This window comes from Eptesicus fuscus, chromosome 1 (genome assembly GCF_027574615.1).
Source record: "Eptesicus fuscus isolate TK198812 chromosome 1, DD_ASM_mEF_20220401, whole genome shotgun sequence".
NCBI lineage: Eukaryota > Metazoa > Chordata > Mammalia > Chiroptera > Vespertilionidae > Eptesicus > Eptesicus fuscus.
The window spans coordinates 84,589,344-84,601,254 of record NC_072473.1 but is presented as its reverse complement, the minus strand read 5'-3'; the positions used below and the strand labels follow the sequence as shown (position 1 = coordinate 84,601,254).

The following is an 11,911-nucleotide window of genomic DNA, read 5'->3' as shown; positions in this document are numbered from 1 at the left end:
AGGAGAACTGGTCCTAGTTCAGAAATCTTACATTTTATTTCTAAGTTTGAACCGACTTTGGAACTTTTATAAACAGGAACTTCAGTACACATCTGAACAGAGATGCTACCTTCAAAAATCAGAGCTATTGTATGAAGAAAATCACTTTAAGTAACAAGTTTTAAAGCTATTTGTCCTTAAAATTCAAGAAGCATGCATTGTTTACCTGCAAGTACCAAATACTATGAGAGAGCTGGCACAACATGGAGCCTAGCACAAAGCCCTCCACATAGAAAACACCCGATAAATGCCAGTCATCATCTGTTTGAATCAATTCTGTCTTTCTTGCAAGAACTTTTGAAAAACCATAGTTGGCTCATAGCAAAATGTGAAGAGTTTTCAGTACATCTTCATCAACACCACATATCATATGCACATCCATAATTATGCAACCTTACAGCTGCCTAAATGCTACCTGGAGTGCTCTAATGCAATGTTTGGTATTTCCCTCATAAACAGTGCCTCATGCTCTGCACAGTGATTTCTTTATCCATCAAACTTTACCTCTTTGTTTATCCATTCCCATGGGACCTGCCATCACCTAGCTGGACCCCTAGGAAGCAATTTGACAAATTAACATCCCTCCTTTTTTTTTTACAAGTAAATACTTTTTAAACTGAGAACTTATAGAAACACAAAGAAATGTTTTTCATGATAGTGGAATTTCAATATAATGGGAAAGATTGAGGCAGAGTAAAACCAGCAAGATAATAAAATGGTTTTTCTACTGTTATTCTCCCACACATCAATTTTGACCATCACCCATGAATGAGAATGTCTTAGTGAAATCTCTAAAGCCCAGTGGACAGGTTCAAGCACACTGTTAGAGAAAAAAAAATCTGAGCTTGGACACATAGAAGAGGGTAAAAGGAACAGTTTTAATTTGCTCATGTCATTTCTCCCCCAAGGTGGATGAAAAAGAATATACATTGGAATATTATTTAGCCATAAAGAGAAGGGAAGCTTACAGATGAACCATTATGCTAAATTAAATAAGCCAGAGAAATACAACTACTGTATGGTCTCACTTATATGTGGAATAGAAAAATTAAAAAAATTAGGTCAAACTCATCGAAATAGAGTAGAATGGTGGCTGGGGGTTGGGGAAAATAGCAGATGTTTGTCATAGGCCACAAACTTTCACCTATAAGATGAATAATAAGTTCTGGGTATCTACTAGTAATGTACATCATGGTTACTACCCTACATAATAAAAGCCTAATATGTTAAGTGTCCGGTTGTCCGGTCATCTGTTCAACCAATCAAAGAGTAATATGCTGCCAAAACCGGTTTGGCTCAGTGGATAGAGCGTCGGCCTGCAGACTCAAGAGTCCCAGGTTCGATTCCGGTCAGGGGCATGTACCTTGGTTGCGGGCATATCCCCAGTAGGGGGTGTGCAAGAGGCAGCTCATCGATGTTTCTCACTCTCTATCCCTCTCTCTTCCTCTCTGTAAAAAATCAATAAAATATATATTAAAGCGCTCTCTCTCTCTCTCTCTCTCTCTCTCTCTCTCTCTCTCTCTGTGTGTGTGTGTGTGTGTGTGTGTGTGTCTCTATCTCTCTTCCCTTTCCCCCTCTGGAAGGCGGCCGGCAGGGTGATCTCCAATAAAGCCTGTGTCCTGGTATCCCATGGTCTCAGGCCCTCTGTTTCATCTTTCATCATGGTGCGGAACCTGGGTGAGCATGGACTATCCTCGAACCTAGCCCCGAGCTTCTGACTCCTGCTCTGGCTCTGCTCGGCGGCATGGTTCTGAGTCAATTGGCCTGCTCAGAACACTCCTCAAGCCCTGCCGTACCAGGACATGTGGGAATCTAGTCGCTTCCTTCTAACCGGTAGGCTTCAGGGATTTTCCCAACCCCCACCCCACCCTGGTTCCCTTGACCTGGAAGGGCCTCAGAGTTTCCCCGACTACGCGCTACATGTTCTACGTTCTATGTTCTACGAAAGCCCAGGTACCTGGCCGGGAAAACTCTGCTCTACTCCATGGGAAAGGTTTGGGGTGACGATCTTGCAACCTTCTCTCGTCCCTTTTTCTACAGGTTGGCAGAGGGAAAAGAAGGATGCTTCTTATTCCTTCCCCAACTTCTCGGTGGCCCTTTCCATCCAGTCATGGGAACCCCTCAATCCAAACCCTCTCGTAATCTCAAAGAAGCTCTACCTGGCCACAATATAAACTCGACAATGTCTCTCTGTGGCCTGAAAATTCCAATATCCTCCGAGATCTAGATAATTTTTGCCACCGGATTGGGAAGCATTCGAGATTCCTACGAAACAGGCTTTCCCCTCCCCACCCACCCTCCTGCTCTCCCCCCTTGCTTTATTCCTCATGTTCCACCCATCAGATCCTCCTCTGGAAGTCCTCTTTGCCCTCTCAAACCCCTTTCTCTGTCTTCTGACTCTTTCAACCCAGCGGATCGTTTCTCTCCACGTGTCTCAATCTCGCCACCTCCTTACAATCCTAAACCTGTCCCTCTCTGCCTAAGCACTCTTTTTCCCAAAAAAAAAAAAAAAAAATATATATATATATATATATATATGTATATATATATATAATATATTAAAAAAAGAGTAATATGCTAATGATATGCTAAGGCTGCTCAACCTCTCACTATGACTTGCACTGACCACCAGGGGGCAGACTCTCCAACCGGTAGGTTGGCTTGTTGCTGGGGTTCAGCCAATCAGGACTGAGTGAGACAGTCTGGACATGCCCTGGAGCCCTCCTGAAGACCCTCCCTGGCTGGTCAACCTTCCACGCCCCTCCCCAATCCCGATCGTGCACGGGTGGAGTCCCTCAGCTTGGCCTGTGCCCTCTCACAATCCAGGACCTCTAGTGGGATGTTGGAGACCCGGTTTTGGCCTGATCCCACTCAACGCAGGAGCTGCCCCCTGGTGGTCAGTGCACTCCCACAGGGGGAGCGCCACTCAGCCAGAAGCCAGGCTCATGGGTGGCAAGCATAGAGGCAGTGGCAGGAGCCTCTGCCACCTCCATGGCAGCGCTAAGGATATCCGGCTGATGGCTTAGGCCCACTCCCCGCATCAGGCGACATCCACCGAGGGCTCCCGGACTGTGAGAGGGTGCAGGCTGGGCTGAGGGACCCACTCCCCAACCCCCCAAGTGCACACATTTCATGCACCGGGCCTCTAGTAGTTAATAATACTGTATTATATAGATGAAATTGGCTGAGAGATCTTAAGCATTCTTACCACACTCACAAAAAGATGTAGGGTGATGGATGTGAGGTGATGGTTGTGTTAATTCACTTGATTGTGGTACTAATTTCACAATGTACTAGTATATACATCAGATCATCACATTGTATACTTTAAATATATAAAATTGTATCTTTCAATTACACCTCAATAAAACTCAGGAAAAATGGGATTGGTGAATGAGATATTGCGGAAACATTTACCATCTGTGCATTATGCCTAACCTTTTACCTTGAACACAATTTTTAGTGTAAATGAGTTTTCAATGTGTGTTAACAAGTAAGGCATTGAAGTTTTCTGAACTTACGTGGTAAACTGTATATCTTGTGTAGGCACTTCTGCCTACTGTATGTTTTAGAAGTCTAGAAGACCATGTCATAGCATATAGCTTATGTTATTAAGAGGAAGTGATCTATACTTTTTGTCAGATTTTATTATTAATAAAATTTTTATCAGTAAGTTTGTACCAACACTTTATAACACAATGATAAGTTCAGTTTGAATTAGAGGAAGAAATACTGACCTAGGACTCCAGTTACTCCCTATTGCGAGTTCATTCTTTATAATATGAAGGATTTGAATTAGGGATCTCTAAATCTTCTTCTCGCTCCAATATTCTACTAAATGTCTAAAGGTATACTACCAAAATTTCAATGAACAAATGTTCACATATAAGGTTACATTAAGTTTCACAAAAAATAGAAATGGGAAATATTTGGGTTTTAAGTTCCTCTACCCAAATATATTATTTATTTAAATAGGAGAACCTAGAAGACAGAAGTATGTTTAAAATCCAAAGGAATAGATATCTAATGTATAATGTTAAATAAACATAACAAGTGTGTGTGTGTGTGTGTGTGTGTGTGTGTGTGTGTGTGTGTACACACTCTCAAGAACCTGAGCTCCTCAAATTTGACCACCTGGTAGCTTTTGTCCATCTGTGAAGCCAGCTTCATACAAGTCAAGCACCACAAAATATACAATGTGCAAATTGGGGGTAATTTTTTCTATAGAAAACGCTGCACAATTACCTCTTATTTAAATGTAATTCATGTGCCTTTGGAGGATAAAATATTTGGAGTAGCTTTTCAATTTTGATATTAAAAATCCCTATATCATTAGGAAACAAAGAGACATGAAAATCCATACATATGGACTATAGGAATAAAGCTCAGACAGGAAGGGAACAGCTTATTTTATGATTTTTATCTAATTTATATTTTAATGTTTGTATTACACATAGAAGGCTCATTAGATATACATAACATACATTATTAAGCAGAACTGGTAGCAGTTAATAATTTTTTCTATGAGGAAAAATGGGATTTGAGCAAGGAAAAGAATAAATGAACACCAAAAAAGTGACATTTCTATAAAGATTTTTAATCAATAGCAAATATTTTTTCAAGTTCTTTTCAAAGTATTATTTGGGAAGTGCGAAGGAAAATAAAAAAAGTTATAGTCACCTGAGACCAAACTATCCAAGTACATTATTATCTAAACTGTTCCACAAATATGTTGGCTGATAGAAAGACTTTTTAAAATCTCTCCTTTGATCTTATATACTCCTTAAAATGAATTGATACACTCAAAATGTATGTTTAAAAAAATGACGGTGGGCTGGAAATAGTGGGGGGAGCACTTTGTGAAGTGTATGATTGTATGACCATGATGCTGTACACCTGAAACTAATACAAAGTAATATTGCATGTAAACTGTAATTGGAAAGTAAAAGTTTTTAAAAGAAAAAAAAGACAATAGGCAGACATTAATTTCTTGGTCCATGCTATACCTTTCTTTTGGTGTCAAATACATAAGTCAACAGGAGGCCTTTTAATGAACCAAGAGATTGAAGGATCTTCTATGAATAGTTACTGCTGGTGGTGGAAAACCCACATTTTCTCCCTATTTCCACTTTAAAGAACACTTTCTGTGGGTGTGTGGACAGAAAAATCACATCTGCTGAATAGAGCCACTTACTCTCCTGGACAGGGCTGGATATACAGTAATTCAGTCTTATTCTTTGGATGCTTTTTTCCTAAACTCTGTAAAAAGCTCTACCACCAAAGTTTTACAACAGTATGTGTCATAACTTGATGGATATTTATGTTTTAGTCCCCTTTATGAGGTAGAATGACATTGACTAAAATCAAGTTTTGGGGGAAAAAAACCATCAAAATTATATTTACAGTTCATCTCTCATGGTAGAAGGCTTCTGTGTATGACCAATCTAATCTGTTTCATGTTGACCCTACTCAGTGTAAGGTTTGAAGGAAGATTCTTTTTTAACTCTTATAATTTCAGAAATACACCCTAATTAGAGTCTGTAGCCCCCATCTATATAATAAAAACCCAGTGGTTGTAATGCCGTAACAACCAAAGACTGGTCACCAGGAGGGACTTGATTCTCGGAACCACAGTGCGCCAGGTCTGGGTCTCGCACAATTTCATGCACTGGGCTTCTAGTCTATAATAATTAATTAGCCAGTCAACATTAGCAGGTGCTTTGAGCTATATATTTAATGATTAGGATTAATTTTTATTCATAATCTGCCACAGACTTTGTCCAAATTCTTCCAGACAGCTAGCTATGGTTACAGTGGAATTAGTGACCCTACGAGAAAGTGTAGCTAGCCTTCTGTTATGGCAGATTTTAAAAAATTAATTACCAGAAAACATAATCAGACTACAATAGAATTGTTTACTTAGATTTCACAATTGATCAGATCTTACATTTGGAATTCCTTAATACGAGTGAACATATGTGCAACTGGCAGGACAATGTTATTCACCCACTGTATCTATGCTTCCAACTATGGGCAGGACATAGCAGTAGGAGCAGAACAGTTTATTCATTTATTAGGAAATCTGTATTAATTCAGTTCCATAACTCTTGATACAGATTAGCCACACCAACACTTTAGAACCATTCCTACAAAAACATTGCCAAAAGTTAAATTAATTTCATTCATTCATTAAGCATAGGTGTTTTTTTTTTTTAATATAGCATCTACTATGTACCAAGAATAAAATTAGGTATTAGATCTATGGGATGATCAAGTGAAACAAAAGGTGCCTGCCTACCTTTTAGTTGCACACAATGTAGTTGAGCTAATAACAAACAACAGAGCAATTACAACTGTTGGAAAATAATAAAGTTAAGTTAAGAGTATATAAAGTGTGACTGGTAATGAGGAAAATGACCACTATTGGAATATAAAACATGCCTTTCAATGAATAAGGGTCTAAACCGAGATCTGAATAATGTTAAATTTTATGAGGAAAATCCATTTATTTGAAGGAATTGACGAAATACTTCAGTCAACGTAACAATCAGACCTGTAGCCCCACACAGACATAGTCACAGGACTTAATCAGTTTCTTTGGAGAAGCATTCCAGAGAAGCAGCATAGTTTAATGAAAAGAGGAATGGTATGTGAGATTCAGTTCAAATGCTAGATGCTTTATGTATGTAGTATCTCTAAACATCAAAACTAGTTCGCAAGAGCTATATTTCTATTGCTTTTTTACCATGAGTTTGAGTGAGACACATATCACTCTAACCTTCTGTCTCTTCCAGAAACTGGGGATAATATTTATATTGCTAGAGATTCCTAAATTTAATGTTTTTAGTCTAGAAGAGGAAATTTTTGTTTTCCTCTTGAGATAATTCTAATATTCAGGATTTCTTAAACATTATAACCCCAAGTATGCATTCTTTAAATTCATGTGTATATCCCTTGTTTCTTTAGCTAGCATTACCTAAAATTTCACTGCTAGTAATAATAGAAGTAAAAACTTAAGCAGCAATTTAAATTTAGAGACAGATTAACGTGGTTGGGTTTTGGTTCAAAGGCTGGTGAATAAATATAAATGATCTTTCAAAATCTTTTCAACACAATGATATTATAATGTTTAATTATCCTTTGGAAATTCCCAATATAATTTATCACCATCATCAAGGAACATATTCCAAATAGTTATTTGCTCATATAGTAATATTGACATGTGTCAGGCAAGGACAGAAACAAAATAGCTACAATCTGTTTTGCACAAAACGTAACTATATTGAATGCCTAAACATGGAAGAAAAACAAATGGTCCCTTTGGAAATTCTAGTTTGAATGTGTCCTTTGAAAAATTATCTTGCATCAATATTATACACTGCCTGGTAGACTAATGGCCCAAATGATGATTGAGTAGCTACCTATCAACAGATGGGGGAATAACCTGTTATTGGGGATAATTATAATTTGACATAAGTTGGTTCACTGGTTGATAGCACCTATCAGAAAATGTACTTGTATTTATATTGGCTGGTTTATAAAATTTATTGCAGTTTTTTCATGGTGGAATATTGAGTTTGAAAAATGACAGTAATTTCCTTGCTGTTGCAACTGAATAATTATTTGCTTTTTGATATTTAAGAAAATATCAATACTTATTCTTGTGAGCATAAACACATCGGAGAAGTAAGATTAAGTCTACATCTTATCAGAAGGTAAATTTCTTTGGGTTTTATATTATAATACAGTAATAATTTACTCTCTAGATGTAAAATTTAATATACCATTTACTTTGCATCCTGATAGATGCAAACCCGTTAGTTCAATCACATAAGAAGCGTTTAAAGGTGAAATCAATGGTAAGCAGGCTGTAAGGAGATTAAATTTCTATTGCATTTTGGATAGGCTTCTTGCTTGTTTGATTATGTTCAATAGCTATCTAAAATACATACATTATAAAGGGAGTTACCGGTGTGGTCCTAAAAATTCCAACAGATGTATTTGAAGCAAAGTTTTGAGAGGTAAAGCACAAGTTGAGACATCTCAATGGGATGTTAGTATGTGAAGGGAGAAGGGGCCTAAAGTAGCTGAAATAATCACTGGCTGAGCTTAAGAAAGCCTGACTTTTAGTCCATATTACAGTTACCATACCTTTGACTTGGCTTTATTCATTGGTTATTTGAGAAACTTTGATTAGGTGATATGTAATATAACTTCGGCAATTATATTCTATATTTCTATTGCTAGAATTTGTTTTTTTGTGTGTGATAGCCCGTATTTTCAAATGGTGAGGAATAGAAAAATCACATGTGTAATAATTTAAGGCTCTGTGAACTGACTGAGCTACTGCATTAGCCAGAAAAATGTTTCCTAGGAAAAATGAACAATATATAGAGATCTTAACAGAAACCAGAATTTATAAGATAAAATTACAGATCCCAAAAAAGAAAAGCACATATAATTTTTTTAATGTGAAATATACTCTCTGGGGATAAAGACAGATAAAGATACAGTTATGTTTTTTTTTCTCCCAATATGATGGAAACCATTTCAAATTTGGAAACAAGAATCTTGATCTTAGCCCTAACCGGTTTGGCTCAGTGGATAGAGTGTCGTCGGCCTGTGGACTGAAAGGTCCCAGGTTTGATTCCGGTCAATGGCATGTACCTTGGTTGTGGGCACATCCCCAGTAGGAGGTGTGCAGGAGGCAGCTGATCCATGTTTCTAACTCTCTATCCCTCTCCCTTCCTCTCTGTAAAAAATCAATAAAATATATTTAAAAAAGTAATCTTGATCTTATTTCTATTTACACTAGAACTCAGGCAAGTAACTGGCTCTTTTTTTCTTTTTGTAGTATAAAAGGGGAACCTCAAACTCTACAGGTTGTATAAATATTGTATAGTACAACGTACAAGATATCAGACTCAAAAACTTATTCTATATCAGACCTTAACCTCTATTTCAATCATCACTGCATAAGTATAAAATAGTTGGTTATTACAACAACTCATGCACCATGCTGGCATTAGCACCATTTTTGGACTATGTGCAGATTGACTTGAGAGCAGAATGGGAATACTTGTCAGATTCAGAGTAAAATACACATAAATTAGATTAATAGCTTCCCCATTGTCAGTATATGTAAAGACATACAAAAAAAAGGCATTATTTAAATGATTATAAGGCTACAATATATCTTAATGCATTTAAACATTTCAAATGCATGACTTTTTTAAGTAATTTTTTAAAAAATCTATACAGAGAATTCTGGGAAAGTTTGTGCAGTGCAGCACAGTTTTGGATCACACCACAAATATATAGGGGAAAAAAAGCAGATTAAGGAAGAAATACCTGGCGGCAGCAGCGGTGCAGGAATAGGAAGCAGGGCAGCGTCACCAAGGGACCGACAGGTGCACAGGCGGTGGCCAGAAGCCATGTAGTGTGCCCCTAGGACTGGGGTGCACGGTCCATGGAGGGCTTTCCTGTGCAGGACATGGAGACCTGAGGCTGCAAGGCTCCCCAGGGCTTGGCTCGGACCGAGAAGGGGCTGGTCTGCTGCCTACTAACAGGGCTCTTGACTGGGGCATTGGCTGGGGGGTTGTCCTCCCCCGTGCCCGCATCTCAGAGCGCTCCTACCCCTAGGCTACTGAGTGAGGCCCGCCCTGGGGCCCAGTGCCCACCATGAACGCCTGTCAGTGACTGAGCTCTGATGCCTCTTCTGTTGCCCGCCCTGCCCTGGCCACATTGCTGCCAAACTCGCCTTCTTGCTGCCGGAGCCCACCTACTCGCTGGTGCTTGAGCCTGAGCCCAGGTTTGGTGGGGCCGGGGCCGCCTCCTTGGGGACCCTGCGGGCCTCCACGGGAAGCTCCACCTGATGGAACGCTCTGATTTCCAGTCCAGCCAGCGCGAGCTGGATACTATTGAGGTCTTCCTGACCAAGAGCTCCTTGCAACCGCATTGCCTGCATGTATGTGTGCTGCGTATACCAGGAGCCAGGTACAGTCCTTTCTCACATGGAAACGCAGTGGACCTGGGCAGCTTCTACATTGTCCTGGGCACATGCATCAACTGTAGTGTCTTCCCCTATGACTACTCGGGCTATGGCGTTAGCTCAGCTGGACCTTCTGAGAAGGACCTCTTTGTGGACATCCACGCTGCCTGGCAGGCCTTGCGCACCCGGCATGCCATCAGTCTAGATAGCATCCTCCTGGAGGGGCAGAGCATGAGCACAGCGCCCACCCTGGACCTGGCGTCCTACTACAAGTGTGCAGAGTGGCGCCACGGTGGCTCTGCATGCCCTACTCACATCGGGCATGCGCATTGCCTTCCCAGACACCAGGAAGACCTATTGCTTCGATGCTTTCCCCGACATTGAGAAGTTGTCCAAGATCACATCACTGGGGCTTATCCAGGGCACGAAGGACTAGGAGGTGATCAACCTCTTGCATGGGCTTTCGCTCTATGAGCGCTGCCCCAAGGCCATGGAGCCACTGTGGGTGGATGGCGCCAGGCACCAGGAGGTCACGGTTGGACTCCCAGTGAGGGCACTTGTGCTGGTTGCAGGCTCAATCCCCAGTAGGGGGCAAGCAGGAGGCAGCTGATCATTGTTTCTCATCAATGTTTCTATCTCTCTCCCCCTTTCCCTTCGTTTCTCTCTAAAACAACAATTTTAAAATATATATACAACAATAACAAAAAAAAACCCACCACAAACTATAAAAGAAGAGATCAACAATTTGAAGATTTTCAAAATTAGAATATGTAAGAAACTGTTAGAAAAAAATTTCGAAGTAGGAGAAATATTTGCAAAGCTTACTATATCTGACAAAGGACAAGTATCTGGAATATATGAAGAACTGCAACTCAGAAGACAAACAACCTAATTAAAAATAGGCTATTTTAACAGGCACTTAATCAGAGAAAATATACAAGTGGCAAATAAGCTCATAAAAATATATTTAATGTCATTTGTCATTTAGGAAACACAAATTAAAACCACAAAGAGGGAACATTATGCCAAAATATGAGTAGCTCATATTTAAAAGCTTGACTATAGCATGGGTTAGTGAAGATATAGAGCAACTAGAACACTTTTAAAATGCTGGTGGGGGAGTAAAATGTCAAACTTTGCATAATAATTTGGTAGTTCTTTAAATATTTGAATATACATTTACCATAAATCTTATCCATTTTCTCCTAGCTATTTACTCAAGAATGATTTAATACTAGACAAAGAAATTTTGCTTTGATGTGCATAATAGGAAAACCAAGTGTAAATAAGCAATAATCAACTAAAAAATAGTCTATATTTTCAAATTAATAACAAGTAAAATTGCTATATTACACAACACTAGCACAATTATTTAGAGAGAAATAAATGGTGCTATACTCTTATAAGTTTAAATATTCTAAATGAAATAGAATAAGGATTTAATATATACTGAAGTGAGTTGATGACGAATATTATAATCATTAAAGCAACGATAAAAAATAGTTATCACTGAAAATCAGTGGAATAATTAAAATTAAATTTAAGGAGACAAATAAATGAAGATATATATTTTCATGGATAGGAAAATTAACATTTTTAAGATATTCTTCCTACATATAGCTGTAGATTCACAATATCCACCCCCCCAAAAAAAAATTTCTGCAGGATTGTTTTTGTACAAAATTGACAAAGTGACCATAAGGGTTATACAGAAATGGAAATGACTAGAAAAATATTGTAGAAGAAGTGCAGAGTTTGATGACTTAGCACTATTTGATTTCAAGATATCTATAAAGCTACAATAATTAAGGCTTTGTAGAATTTGCATAATTGTAGACTCTTGGAGCAAAGGAATAAAATAGAATGTCAGAAATAAATTTG

General features: G+C 38.8%; 1 pseudogene; it reads left to right on the top strand.

The window, feature by feature from the left end:
- Positions 1-9,752: 9,752 nt before the first annotated feature.
- Positions 9,753-11,257, top strand: LOC103299275 (alpha/beta hydrolase domain-containing protein 17A-like; annotated as a pseudogene).
- Positions 11,258-11,911: the final 654 nt, after the last annotated feature.